The sequence below is a fragment of the Chelonoidis abingdonii genome, chromosome 23 (assembly GCF_003597395.2).
Source record: "Chelonoidis abingdonii isolate Lonesome George chromosome 23, CheloAbing_2.0, whole genome shotgun sequence".
NCBI lineage: Eukaryota > Metazoa > Chordata > Testudines > Testudinidae > Chelonoidis > Chelonoidis abingdonii.
This window is the reverse complement of record NC_133791.1, coordinates 1,265,571-1,277,387: the sequence shown is the minus strand read 5'-3', so window position 1 is coordinate 1,277,387 and position 11,817 is coordinate 1,265,571. Positions and strand designations below refer to the sequence as shown.

At 46.7% G+C, this 11,817-nt stretch overlaps 1 long non-coding RNA gene across 1 annotated transcript; it reads right to left on the bottom strand.

The window, feature by feature from the left end:
* Positions 1–1,078: 1,078 nt before the first annotated feature.
* LOC142045866 (uncharacterized) lies at positions 1,079–4,210 on the bottom strand. The gene is made up of 2 exons (XR_012654765.1): positions 4,117–4,210; positions 1,079–3,113 (listed from the first exon to the last, which is right to left on the bottom strand). It is a non-coding gene; the product is annotated as an uncharacterized LOC142045866 (long non-coding RNA).
* Positions 4,211–11,817: the final 7,607 nt, after the last annotated feature.

The window sequence follows — 11,817 nt, the reverse complement described above, 5'->3', positions numbered from 1 at the left end:
CACATCCCTCTCCTTGGCATTTCTTAATGGCTGGTTGAGGTGGCTCCCTGTTAGCAGGCTGGCTTTTGTAGATGCATTCTTAGGAATCTAACTCTCTCCCCTGCACTGTATAGGGAGCCTAGGCACCTAACTCAGGGCTGTGGATTCCACTGGATGCCAAGGTACCTAAAAGTTAGGCACTGAAAGCTGATCACTGCAACACATAGGGCCCTTTGAGGATCTATCCTCCAGTGTAAATGCCTCTTAGGCAGATCGCCTGGCAGTGTAGTCCTGTAAGTACTGCTGGGGGAATTCTGCACCATTGCACGACGCAGAATGTGCGTGGAATTAATGTTCTGCACAGAATTTCATGTTTTCTCTGCAGAATTGGGGTTGCAGGGCTGCTGGCCATTAGGGGCTGCTGGCCATTAGGGGCCACTGGACTTTGCAGAGCCCAGCTCTCCAGATCACATTGAGTGGAGAGTCCAGCCCTACAGGGATGGAGATTCTGCATGCTCTGACTGCCTGGCTTGATCCTCATCCACCTGGGGATGGGAGAGGGTCTGGCAGACCATGGTCTGGCAAAGGGTGAAGAAGGGCAGAGCCACACTGCATCGCATTCCCTGGTGGTACAGTAAAGCAGCTGGGGGAAGTAAAAGCTCGGGGCATCCCTGCAGCTGGGCTCTAGGGGAGGGATGTGTGCAGGTGTCTGGGCTCTGAGACGGGCAGGGAAGAACAGATGTCTGGGCTCAAGGGGTGCCCTGTGACTGGGTTCTGGGGAGGGGGAGGGAGGTGCCCCATAGTTGGGCTCTGGGAGTGGTGTAGAGGTTTGGGCTCTGAGGGGAAAGGGGTCTGGGTGTTTAGGCTCTCAGGGGCCCCAAGCAGCTTCATCCAGCACCCACCAACTGGAACTGGCTTGTTGTAAGGGTTTCTTTAACTCTCTGCTCCTGGGGAAATCTTTTTGTTGGTGATGTCTGTATTGCTGACAAAGTTGTTAACAGGTATTTTGAAATAAATTACCAAAATAATTAAAACTGGAGTGATTATATTGGGTTATTTTGACAAAATATGAAATTAATGGATTTGTTTTTTTTTAAAATTTAGGAAATTACATAAAATTACACTACAATTAATTTTGCAAAGTCAACCACTCAAAAGCTAGGAAATGCTAGAATTAAGGTGGCCCCTAAGTATTGTGATGCAGACTTTAATTACATGATCAAATTCTATGTTGCCCATAAGACCCCTGCCTCATTCAGTGCCCAGGATGAATGGTACTCAAGAGTATGAATTGAGACGTTATAGTGAATGAAAGGCTGTTATCTGCTGTAGAAGTTAAAATATGTGACTTTAAAGAGGTAGGAGCACTGCAGGAAGAGAAAGAATGGTCTCATAGTTGAGGCAATTAAATGCCATGCTGCAAAATTGGATTCTATCTCTGCCTCTCCCACAGATTTCCTACATGATACTGGGCAAATCACTTAAACCAAACTTGTCACAAGTAACCGCTAATGGTGTGTTCTTCATTTTCTGGGTGCCGAACTTGAGGCACCTAAAACTTGGTTTACTGAATTGCTCGATACTCAGAGCCGCGGTTGAAGTCAATGGAAGTTGTGCTTTGAATATGTGCAGAGCTATAAAAATGTCAAGTACTTTAAAAAAAAGAAAAAAAAAAAGCCCTAGATTTCTCAAATTCAGCACCCAAAATTACAGCACATCCTTTACAGGTTGGGCCATAAAAGGGATGTGCATCAGTTCTCCATCTGTAAAGCAGAGAACTTACCTCTGAGACGTTTAGTAAAGATAAAGTAATTTATGTGTGAAGCACTAAGCTACAATGCAGATGAGCGTCCATGATGAGAAAAGCTCAGGAGGAAATTAATAATCCTGTAAGCGACGCAGGGTTTAATTGTAGTAAAATAGGCAGGGGCCACACACTGAATGTTAGTGAATGAAAATGAATACTGAGCAACTTCCATTCAGAGAGCACTGTTCACCCTGTGCACTGACTGAGGTGGTGTCCTGTGGAAAAACAGTATACGATTAATGTAAGAACATAAGAGACTGCAGTCATGAGTCAGACAATGGTGTATCTAGCCCAGTATCCTGTTTCTGACAGTCACCTATACCAAAGCTTTACGGAGACTATACAGAAGAGAAAAATTGTGAAGTGATCCATGCTTGTGTTCCACTCCTGTTCCCAGGTTACGCAAGCCCTGATTTACGCAAATTCGCATTTGAGGGAAAAGTTCCGTAAGCCAGAAATAGGATTTTTGAGTTGTGGAAATCTGTGCGTAATGTACAGGTATACGTTTCCAACTTAAGCAAAATTTGAGTTATGCAAGGCTTTCTGGAATGGAACGATTGCATAAATTGGGAAGCATCTGTATAGGTTTAGGGTGGCCTTGAGAATGGGATTGTGCCCCTGACTATCTTTGCTAATGGCCACTGATGGACCAATCCCTCCATGAACTGTTCTAGTTTTTTTTTTTTTTTTTTTTTTAACCCAGTTATACTTCTGGCCTTCATAACACCCACTGGCAATAAGTTCAACAGGTTAGTTTTGTACAAAATGACTTTTTCTTGTTTGTATTAAACCTGTTGCCTATTAATTTCTATCAGGTTGTCCCAGGTTTTTGTATTGGGGGGAAGAGTAAATATCACTTATCTGTTCACTTTTTCCACATCACAATTTTATATACCTTCATCCTATTCCCACTTTACTCATCTCCTTTACAAGCTGAACATCTCCGATCTTCTTAATCTCTCTTCATATGGAAGCTGCTCCATACCTTTGAACATCTTTGTTACCCTTCGCTGTTATCTTTTCCAGTTCCACTATATCCTTTTAGACACAGGGTGACCAGAACTGCAGTGATATTCCAGGTGTGGGCATATCATGGATTTATATAGTGGCGTTATCGTATTCTTGCTGCAAAAAAGGCAAACATCATTCTGGGATGTATTAGCAGGAGTGCTATAAGCAAGACACGAGAAGCAATTCTTCTGCTCTACTCAGGCCTCAACCAGAGTATTGTGTCCAGTTCCAGGTATCACATTTCAGGAAAGGTGGACAAATCAGAGAAAGTCCAGAGAAAAGGGACAAAAATGATTAAAGATCTAAAAAACATAACCTATAAAAAAAATTAGGTTTGATTAGTCTGGAGAACAGAAGATTGAGAAGGCACACACTAACAGCTTTTATGTACTTGAAATGTTGTTATAAGGAGAAGGGGTGGGGGGAATTATTCTCCCTAACCTGTGAGAATAAGACGAGAAGCAATGGGCTTAAATTGCAGCAAGGGAGACTTAGGTTGGACATTAGGAAAAACTTCCTAACCTTCAGGGTAGTTAAGCATTGGAATAAATTGCCTAGGGAGGTTATGAATTTCCATCAGTGGAGGTTTTTAAGAGCAGGTTAGACAAACCCTTGTCAAGGATGGTCTAGAGCAAGGGTTCTCAAACGTCATTGCACCGCAACCCACTTTTAACAAAGATTACAACACAACCCCAAGAGGGGTACCAAAGGCTGAGCTCACCTGAGTCTCACCATGTTGGGTATGGGGGTGGTCAAAGCCCAAGCCCCACTGCCTCAGGTTGTGGTTGTGTGTGTGCAAATTCAAAGCCCCAGGGCCTACAACCTGAGTCCCACCAACCAGGGCAGCCCTAACAAGTGTAAGGCCAAACCTGGGGTTGCACAATAGGGTCACAACCCACTCTGGGGTCCTGACCCGCAGTTTGCAAACAGCTGGTCTAGACAATACTTAGTCCTGCCTCGAGCAGAGGCCTGGCCTCCAGGACTGCGCCAGGCCCACGACTTCGCTAGCCTGCTGCGCACAGAACAGATCCACCTGCCCCCCAGCGCTCTCCAGGCAGCAGCGCTCAGACAGGCCCCCCCCCGCGTTTCCAGGGTGCCTCGCACCCACCAACAGCCAACCTCAGCAGCCATTTTGTGCCCTGCCCCGCCCGGTCCGCGAGCCGCGCTCCCCTCTGACGCCTCCGTCAGCGCGGCCCTAAGCGAGCCCGAGCAGCCCCGAGCGCGCTGGAGCTCTACCCCGCCCCCCTCGCTAGCCGGAGGCAGGGCCGGGCTCCACGGGGGGGGGCTGCGAACCGCCAGGCCCGCGAACATACAGATACCTCCGCCTCAGCGCGCCTCCTGGACTCGCCAATCAGGGCCTTTGTTTAGGGCTACGCGAGGAGAAGGAGGTGACTGCCTGCTGGAGCCAATAGACAGAGCAGAAAGCGAGTGACTGTTCTCCCCTGGCTCGCCTTTCTCGACCTATTGATTGGCTATAGAGTCTGTCAGTTTAGCATTATTCGTTTTCCGTTCGCTGGCCTAGCTGTCAGGGTTTGTGTTCATCATCGACGCCCGCTTCCTTTTCCCTATGATTGGCTTACAGAACTGTCAATTAAACGATGCCGCTGCATGATTGGTTTTGGAAACTGTCAGTTAATGCCTTTTTTGACCTGTTCAGATCCGCCCTGTGACTGGTGAGTGGCTGTAGAATGTGTCAGTGCAGTGTTTCTCTTCACTGATTGGTTTTTCGGGCTGTCAGTAGGGTCCATTCTCGCGACCTGGCCGCCCCCTGTTGTCGGTGATTGGCTGAAGGAAGTGTCAGTTTGGAGGCTCTCCCAATGGGCGGCCCGGGGTGTGTGTGGTGCGCGCGGTGTGGCCGGCCCGGCGGCGGCAGCGGGAGGAGGCGGCAGCGGCGGTCGCGCGCGCCTGGATCCCGGTCGCGAGGAGGCGGAGGAGGATGTGGCGCGCGGAGGGGAAATGGCTGCCGAAAACAAGCCGGAAGGGAAGGTGAGAGCGCGGCGGGGCCGGGCCTGTCCCCTCAGCCCGGCGTGGGAACGGGGCGCATCCGACGGGCAGGTCCCAGCGCCGCGGGCCGGGCGCGCAGCCGCCGCGCCAGAAAGTTTGGCTGTGCCGGGCGGAGGCGGGCGCGCCCAGTTCGGCCGCGACGGCGCGCCCCGCGTGGCGGGCAGGACACCGGCCGCCCCAGCCCGGGGGAGGGGCAGCGCAGGGCCCCGAGCCTCTGCGCGTGAGGGGAGCGAGTCTCGGGGACCACTCACCTTCTTTGTGCGACTGGTGAGGGAAGGGCACCACATTCGCCCTCCCTCCGCCACTGGTGCGGGAGCCACCCAGCGCCGGCACCCGTTCCGGCCGTCCTGCGTCCCCGGGCCCCCCTGACGCCATGGGTAGGGGCGGCCACGGCGCACCCCCGCTCCCCCACTTTCTCTGCTTCGCTCCATGGGTGGGGGGTGGGCCATGGGTTTCCCCACTTCTCTTTCCGCTCCAGGGGGATCGGTGGGGTGGCCAACCGAGTACCCCGTTCCCCCACTGTCTTCTCCTTCCGCTCCATGGCGGTGGGGGGTGCCACGAGGTACAGCCCGTCCCCCACTTTTCTCTGCTTACGCCTCCATGGCGGTGAGGGGGGTGTCCGATTGGGTTCTCCACATTCTCCCTTCCACTCCATGGGGTGGGGGGGTGTCTCATGGGTACCCGTCCCCCACTTCTCCCTTCCACTCCATGGGATGGGGGGTGGCCACGGGTACCCCCTCCCCCACTTCTTCTTTCCGCTTCATTGGGGTGGGGGGTGGCCACGGGTACCCCACTTCTCCCCTCTGCTTCATTGGGGTGGGGGGTGGCCACGGATACCCCACTTCTCCCCTCTGCTTCATTGGGGTGGGGGGTGGCCACGGATACCCCATCCCCCATTTTTCCTTTCCGCTCCATGGGGTAGGGGGGTGGCCACGGGTACCCCACTCCTTTCCTCCGCTGCATGGGGTAGGGGGGTGGCCATGGGTACCCCGCTCCTCTCCTCTGCTCCATTGGGGTGGGGGGTGGCCACGGGTACCCCGCCCCTCCCCTCCGCTCTATTGGGGTGGGGGGTGGCCACGGGTACCCTGCTCCTCCCCTCCCCTCCATGGAGGGGTGCCCGTGGTATCCTATCCCCCACTTTTTCACTCTGCTCCATGGGGGGGGGTGCCCATGGTACCCTGAGCCTCTCTACTCTGTAGGGGGATGCCCACAGGTACCTCATCCCCCACTCCTCTCTGCTCCGTGGGAGGGTGCCCACAGGTACCCCATCCCACACTTCTCCCCTCTGCTCCATGGGGGGGGTGGCCAGGGGTACCCTGTCCCCCACTCCTCTCCTCTGCTCCATAGTTGGGGGGAGGGTCTAGGGTGACCAGACATCAAGTGTGCAAAATCAGGATAGTGAGTGGGAGGGTAATAGGAGCCTATATAAGAAAAAGACCCAAAAATTGGGACTGTCCTATAAAATTGGCACATCTGGTCACCCTATGGGGGCCGGCCAGGGGCACCTCATCCTCTACTCCTCTCGTCCGTGCCATGGGGGGGGGGGCGGCCAGGGGCACCCCATCCTCCACTTCTCTCGTCCGTGCCATGGGGGGGGGGGCCGGCCAGGGGCACCCCATCCTCCACTCCTCTTGTCCGTGCCATGGGGGGGGCCAGCCAGGGGCATCCCATCCTCCACTCCTCCCCACCATGCCATGGGGGGGCCGGCCAGGGGGACCCCATCCCCCACCCCCTCACCACGCCGAGGAGGATGGGCTGTGGATACCCGACCTGCATCCTTACCCCTATTCCCCTACAATGGGGGAAATCTTTGTCTAATAAACAATAATAATGTGCATTCCCTAACCTCTTCTCTGAGGAGAGATTCTTGGGAAAGCATGTGTTCACCAACCCTGGACAGGGCATGTATACCACTTCACAATGAGGGAGCAGATGGCCATACAGAATGAACTTCCTGACTTCACCATGCGAAAGAGTGTGGGATGCAGGTTCCACCACCATGGGGGAAGATGAGCTGGGCATCCTGAGCCCCACAGTGGGGGGGAAGTGCAGAGCAACATTTGCTCCCAGCCCCCTGTGAGAAGATGACAGGCAATATATATGAGGCCCAAGTAGGAAGGGGAGGATAGGGCAGCCACAGCTCCTGTTTTGGGTGCAAAAGAGAATGTGCACATGTACATACCCCTGTATATGGGAAGGGCTGGGCATACATGTGCCCTCCATTTGGGCCAAATAACAGGGCATGCTTTTGTGTGCACGCACCTGTGGCAAAGGACAGGTCATGCATATGTACACTCTCCTGTTTGGGTGAGGGACTTATTTATGTTTTAACTATTTATTAAAATTAACCAATTCAAGTCTACCTATTTATGCACATAACTGGCTTATATTAATGCGTTTTATTGTTGCTGTTTTCTTCTTCTTTTCCCTGATCCTAGTCATTGTGTATTGCATCTTGTGTTTTACCTTGTATTGCACTCCTTGGGGTGGGAACTATGTTTTTGCTCTTTTCGGTACCGGTCACAGTGAGGTCCTAATTAAGGTGCTACTCTAATATAAATACTAAATAATCTAAGCATGTTTGTGCTTGGTAGTATCTGCTGATGGGAATGGTGTGGCATTTGGAAGGAACTTTCCTTCCAAACCCACCAATTGACATTGTATGTGCACACTCATTACTCCCCCTCTATAGGCAAGGTATAGCATTTCAGCCCTCAAGGGGATGGCCAAGTACGATGTGGTCAGTTCTTCACAATGTGGAGGGCAGGCCAATTACAATTTGTGCATGTAAACAAATGGTCATGGCATGTGTACACATTTTGAGAAAAAAGCAGATTGCCATATGGAGATGGGTCAGGACGTGTACTTTGTCATGAGTTACAAGTCCTTTAGAGCAGTGACAACTGTTTATTTGTGCTTTGCTTCTCATAATGTGTCCCTGCTCCCAGCTGGGACATCTGGGAGCTATCATAATATTCATAGCAATAATTGTGCCTGCCTCGTGAGAAGGGGCAGGGTGTGTGCTGCTCATGGGATGTTTAAAGCAGATGCTATCCCTATGTTGTATAGTCCATGGGGAGGAGTGAGCAGATCATACACTCTTTTCTCACTGAATGATGAAGGTTACCCAGTGGAATGAAAAGAGCAACTGTAGGAGGACCCTCTCATGTGAAAAGTGGTGCATCTCCCCTTATGCAAGTTCATGCACATTCCTCCCCCCCCCCCCCACACACACACTTTGTACTCCACCCTAGGGGGAAGGGACACCAGAAGTACTGCAATTCTTGTCCCCAGAAGTACTATATGATTGCTGAGAGGGTGAATATGTTCTCTGTACTGAATATACATTCTCTGTATATGTTATTACTTAAGTACACATACACATATGAGTTGGGTGTGCATGAACCCTTTCTAAACTTTTAATATGTTCTTAATACACCTCACTCCATAGCAGGAGATTGTCATGTGCACTCTCCTTTCCAGCAGAAGCAACTAAGAACAAAAATGCACATTCTCCTCCAATAACTCACATAATGAGTTGCATGCATAGACCTTTACTGAGTAAAGCCCCGAGAGGCGAGCATGCTGACTACACACCCTGAGGAGTAGGCTACATGCTTTTCCCCAGCACTGTTTAAAAAATGATGGTAAAGTCAATACATAGAAATCAAATAAATACGTCACTCTGTTGGTTAATTAGGAAAGATAAATAACCTGCCAAATAGATGATAACATTTTTAGGAATTGGAACAGTTTAACTATTTTGTGAAAGGCACTAGTGGAAAGGTGTGCTGTCAAAGTTCCGGTGCTTTGGAAGGACTGTCTGTCCTGTCATGTTTAGAGCTTCTTTTGTTTTATTATTGGAGCAAGCCAATAGGAGGTGATGAAAAGAAGTGGGCAAAGAGTGTGAATCCATAGAGTAGAAGAGAAAATATATTGGGCATAGGGAGAGACATGACAGTTATACCCTCTGAAATAGAGAGATCGTATTTTGAGAGAAAATAAAAAAGTGTTCAATAATACAATATTTCTGTATTGTCACATTTTTTAGGTTGTAGATTTATGCAAAGACAACTTAATTTTGCTATTGGATACCCCAAAAGAGATTGAAAGTTATGTGGATAACATAAAATAGTAGTTAACTTCATACTTAATTGCTTTTTGAAATTATTTTAGAAAAAACAAACAGTATATTTTACATATGAAGGAAAGAGTTAAAGCATACAAGTCTTTAGCTTAAAATTGTTCTATGTAATACATTGTTGAAAAACGGAAGATCCAAGATAAGGATTTTTTTATTGCATATCCACAAGGGGGTAGTGATGTACTGTCTAAGATATTTGTAGTAGAAGTGCTAGATAATCTTTTTTTGAAACACTTTAGATTTACAGATAAAGGTGGTGTATTTGCATTTTAACTTAATAAGATCTTCTTTTAAAAATGTTTATTGGCAAAATTCTTGAGTTTAACATGCTGCTTTTACATTTTGGAAAAATAACCATGTATTACTTTTGAATGGTGGAATGCACTTCCCACTACTGTGATTTACATATGCATATGTGATTGCCAGGATTTGAGTTCTAAATCAAAAGTGATTTTTTGATGTATTGTAATTTAAAATGTTGAGAAATACAAGTTGGAAGTTGGATCAAGCTGGGAACAGGCTTTGTGAAGTTGGTGCTGTGTTTCTAGATAAATTCATGGTGGATAGACTGACCAATGGCTGTCAACCAGGATGGGCAGGGATAGTGTCCCTAGCTTCTGTTCGCCCATTCCCAGCTTCTGGCAACAGGAGATGGATCATTTGATGATCACCAGTTCTGGTCATTCCCTCTGAAGTACCTGGCATTGGCCACTGTCAGAAGTCAAGATAGCGGGCTAGATGGTCGCTTGGTCTGACCCAGTATGGCCATTCTTATGTTAGATGTAGAATGTGAACACCTTACAAAAAAAAGCCTTAAAGAGACATCTCAGAGTAAATTCATGTGAGCAGTTTTTTTCCTGTTTATTTTCATTGCATAGGTTTGTCAAAAACAGTTTTATGACATATTTGATACCAAATTGTAATGTAATTGATCCACAGTGCCCAGAGAAGGAAAATAAAATTGTGGTGCTAAAGCAGTATGCGGTATAATTTATTATTTAATATTGTAGGAACCAAAGGCATCAAGAAGATTAGGGCTGATTGTACTAGGAGCTGTACAGACATACTACTGTTCTTCTGTGACAGAACAATGAATGGTAATCCAGGTAGGGGCCTCCATTTTGCAGAGGAGGAAAGAGAAAAATAGTTAGTTTACCATTACAGGAAATAACAGGTTACAGCTTTCTTCCAAAGTGTAATATAAAACATTACATATACTGAATCTAACTTAAACTTAATACCTGATAATATAAATTAAAATAATTTCAGAAACCCTGCTGATTTGAGGCTATGGACAAAGTATATGCTTTGTGTTCAAGTCTACCTTGAGCGGACAATGGCAAATACTCTTTACTTCATCACTTCTGACTCCTTAGTGCTCCATTTTCCCTGAGGAAAGTTGTCTTTATCTCTTTCAATAAATCTTTGCTAACTTAATGCGTGTCTTCTGGAATATTTTTTCCTTATATGCTACTGTAGCTTGGATTACTATCTTTTTGCTCTTTGTGTGGCACAGTGGAGCTTCAATACACTACTGCAACATAAATATTAAATTACATAATACGTAAAATGAATAGGAGTTTGTTGTTAGCTTAATCTTTCGTTAATCTTTTTTGATGCTCCTGAATTCATTACTTCTGTCTGATGTGCTGTAATCTAGAATAGACTGGGCTTTATTCTTTTCTCACTTACACTGGTGTAGATGATGAAGTCCACTGAAATAATAAAATCTAAACAATGTAAAACTGATGTAAATGAGAGGCGAATCAGACTCTATATCTTGACTTGAATATTAGAATTTCCTGTTTAGTAACCGTTAATTCATTTGTCCCCTTTCCCTTCAAGATTTTGTGTGGGTGTTTAGTAACATTTTTCCCACATACCCTGGTTTTACTATTGAGAGTATGTAATAGGTTTAGTAATTTCATATAGGTTAATAGTCATTAACCGTAAAGCTGTTGGAATGAATTGGGTTTTCATCTTGTCTGTCTAGTGTGACTTTTTATTGTGTTTAGTACAGATATCTTCTTTAATTTCTTATAGGCTGTTAAAATCTCATCTGTTGAGATGAATGACCCACAAGGTCACTCATTCTTGTAACTTACCACTGTTTAAGAGCTATTGTAAATATCCTCTTTCATGTCTCATATTTGAACTTTTCAATTTTGATGTTGAAAATGAATGCCTTACTTTAGTCTATTATGCTGGTTAACTCCTATATCTGAGTGTATATAATTTAAGGTGGACTGAGAAGTCCATTCCAGGAACCCAGATGATTCTCAGTTAGTCAACAATTTGTGTACTTGTAACAGCAACTGTACGTTGTAATTCAGTGACTTGACCTACTTCTGTAACACATTTTTAAGGAGTCAAGGTATGAAATGTTCATTTATTAAATGCCTGAAATTTAAACTCTGCCTTTCAAAAGTTTAAATGTGAGCCATTTAAAAACACAGTTGTATGAAGACAATTACTGCAATGGTGCTGGTAGCCTGAGTATGGAACCCAAGTCTTATTCCCTTCTTTAAACTTTAAAATGATTTTTAATTATATATATTGAATTAGTTGTGTCTGAAATAAGGTTTGTTGACAGCCCTGGTGACTGAAATCCATTTCTGTACCACAGCACTGGTACAGCATCAGTATTACAAGCTTCTCCACGCTGTGCTAACTTGAAAGGGACTCTCCTGTGAAGATCAGAGGGCAATTCATTCTATAGACCTCTTCTCATTCAGTTTTCCCTTGAGACTGATAGTAAGAATGGGACTGATGTGCAATTAGCTCATGTTAGTAGTGAAAGAATGTTATCATCTGATAGCCCTTTGGAAGTGTAGAATTGTCCACATCTGCAAACCATCATCATGGACATGCT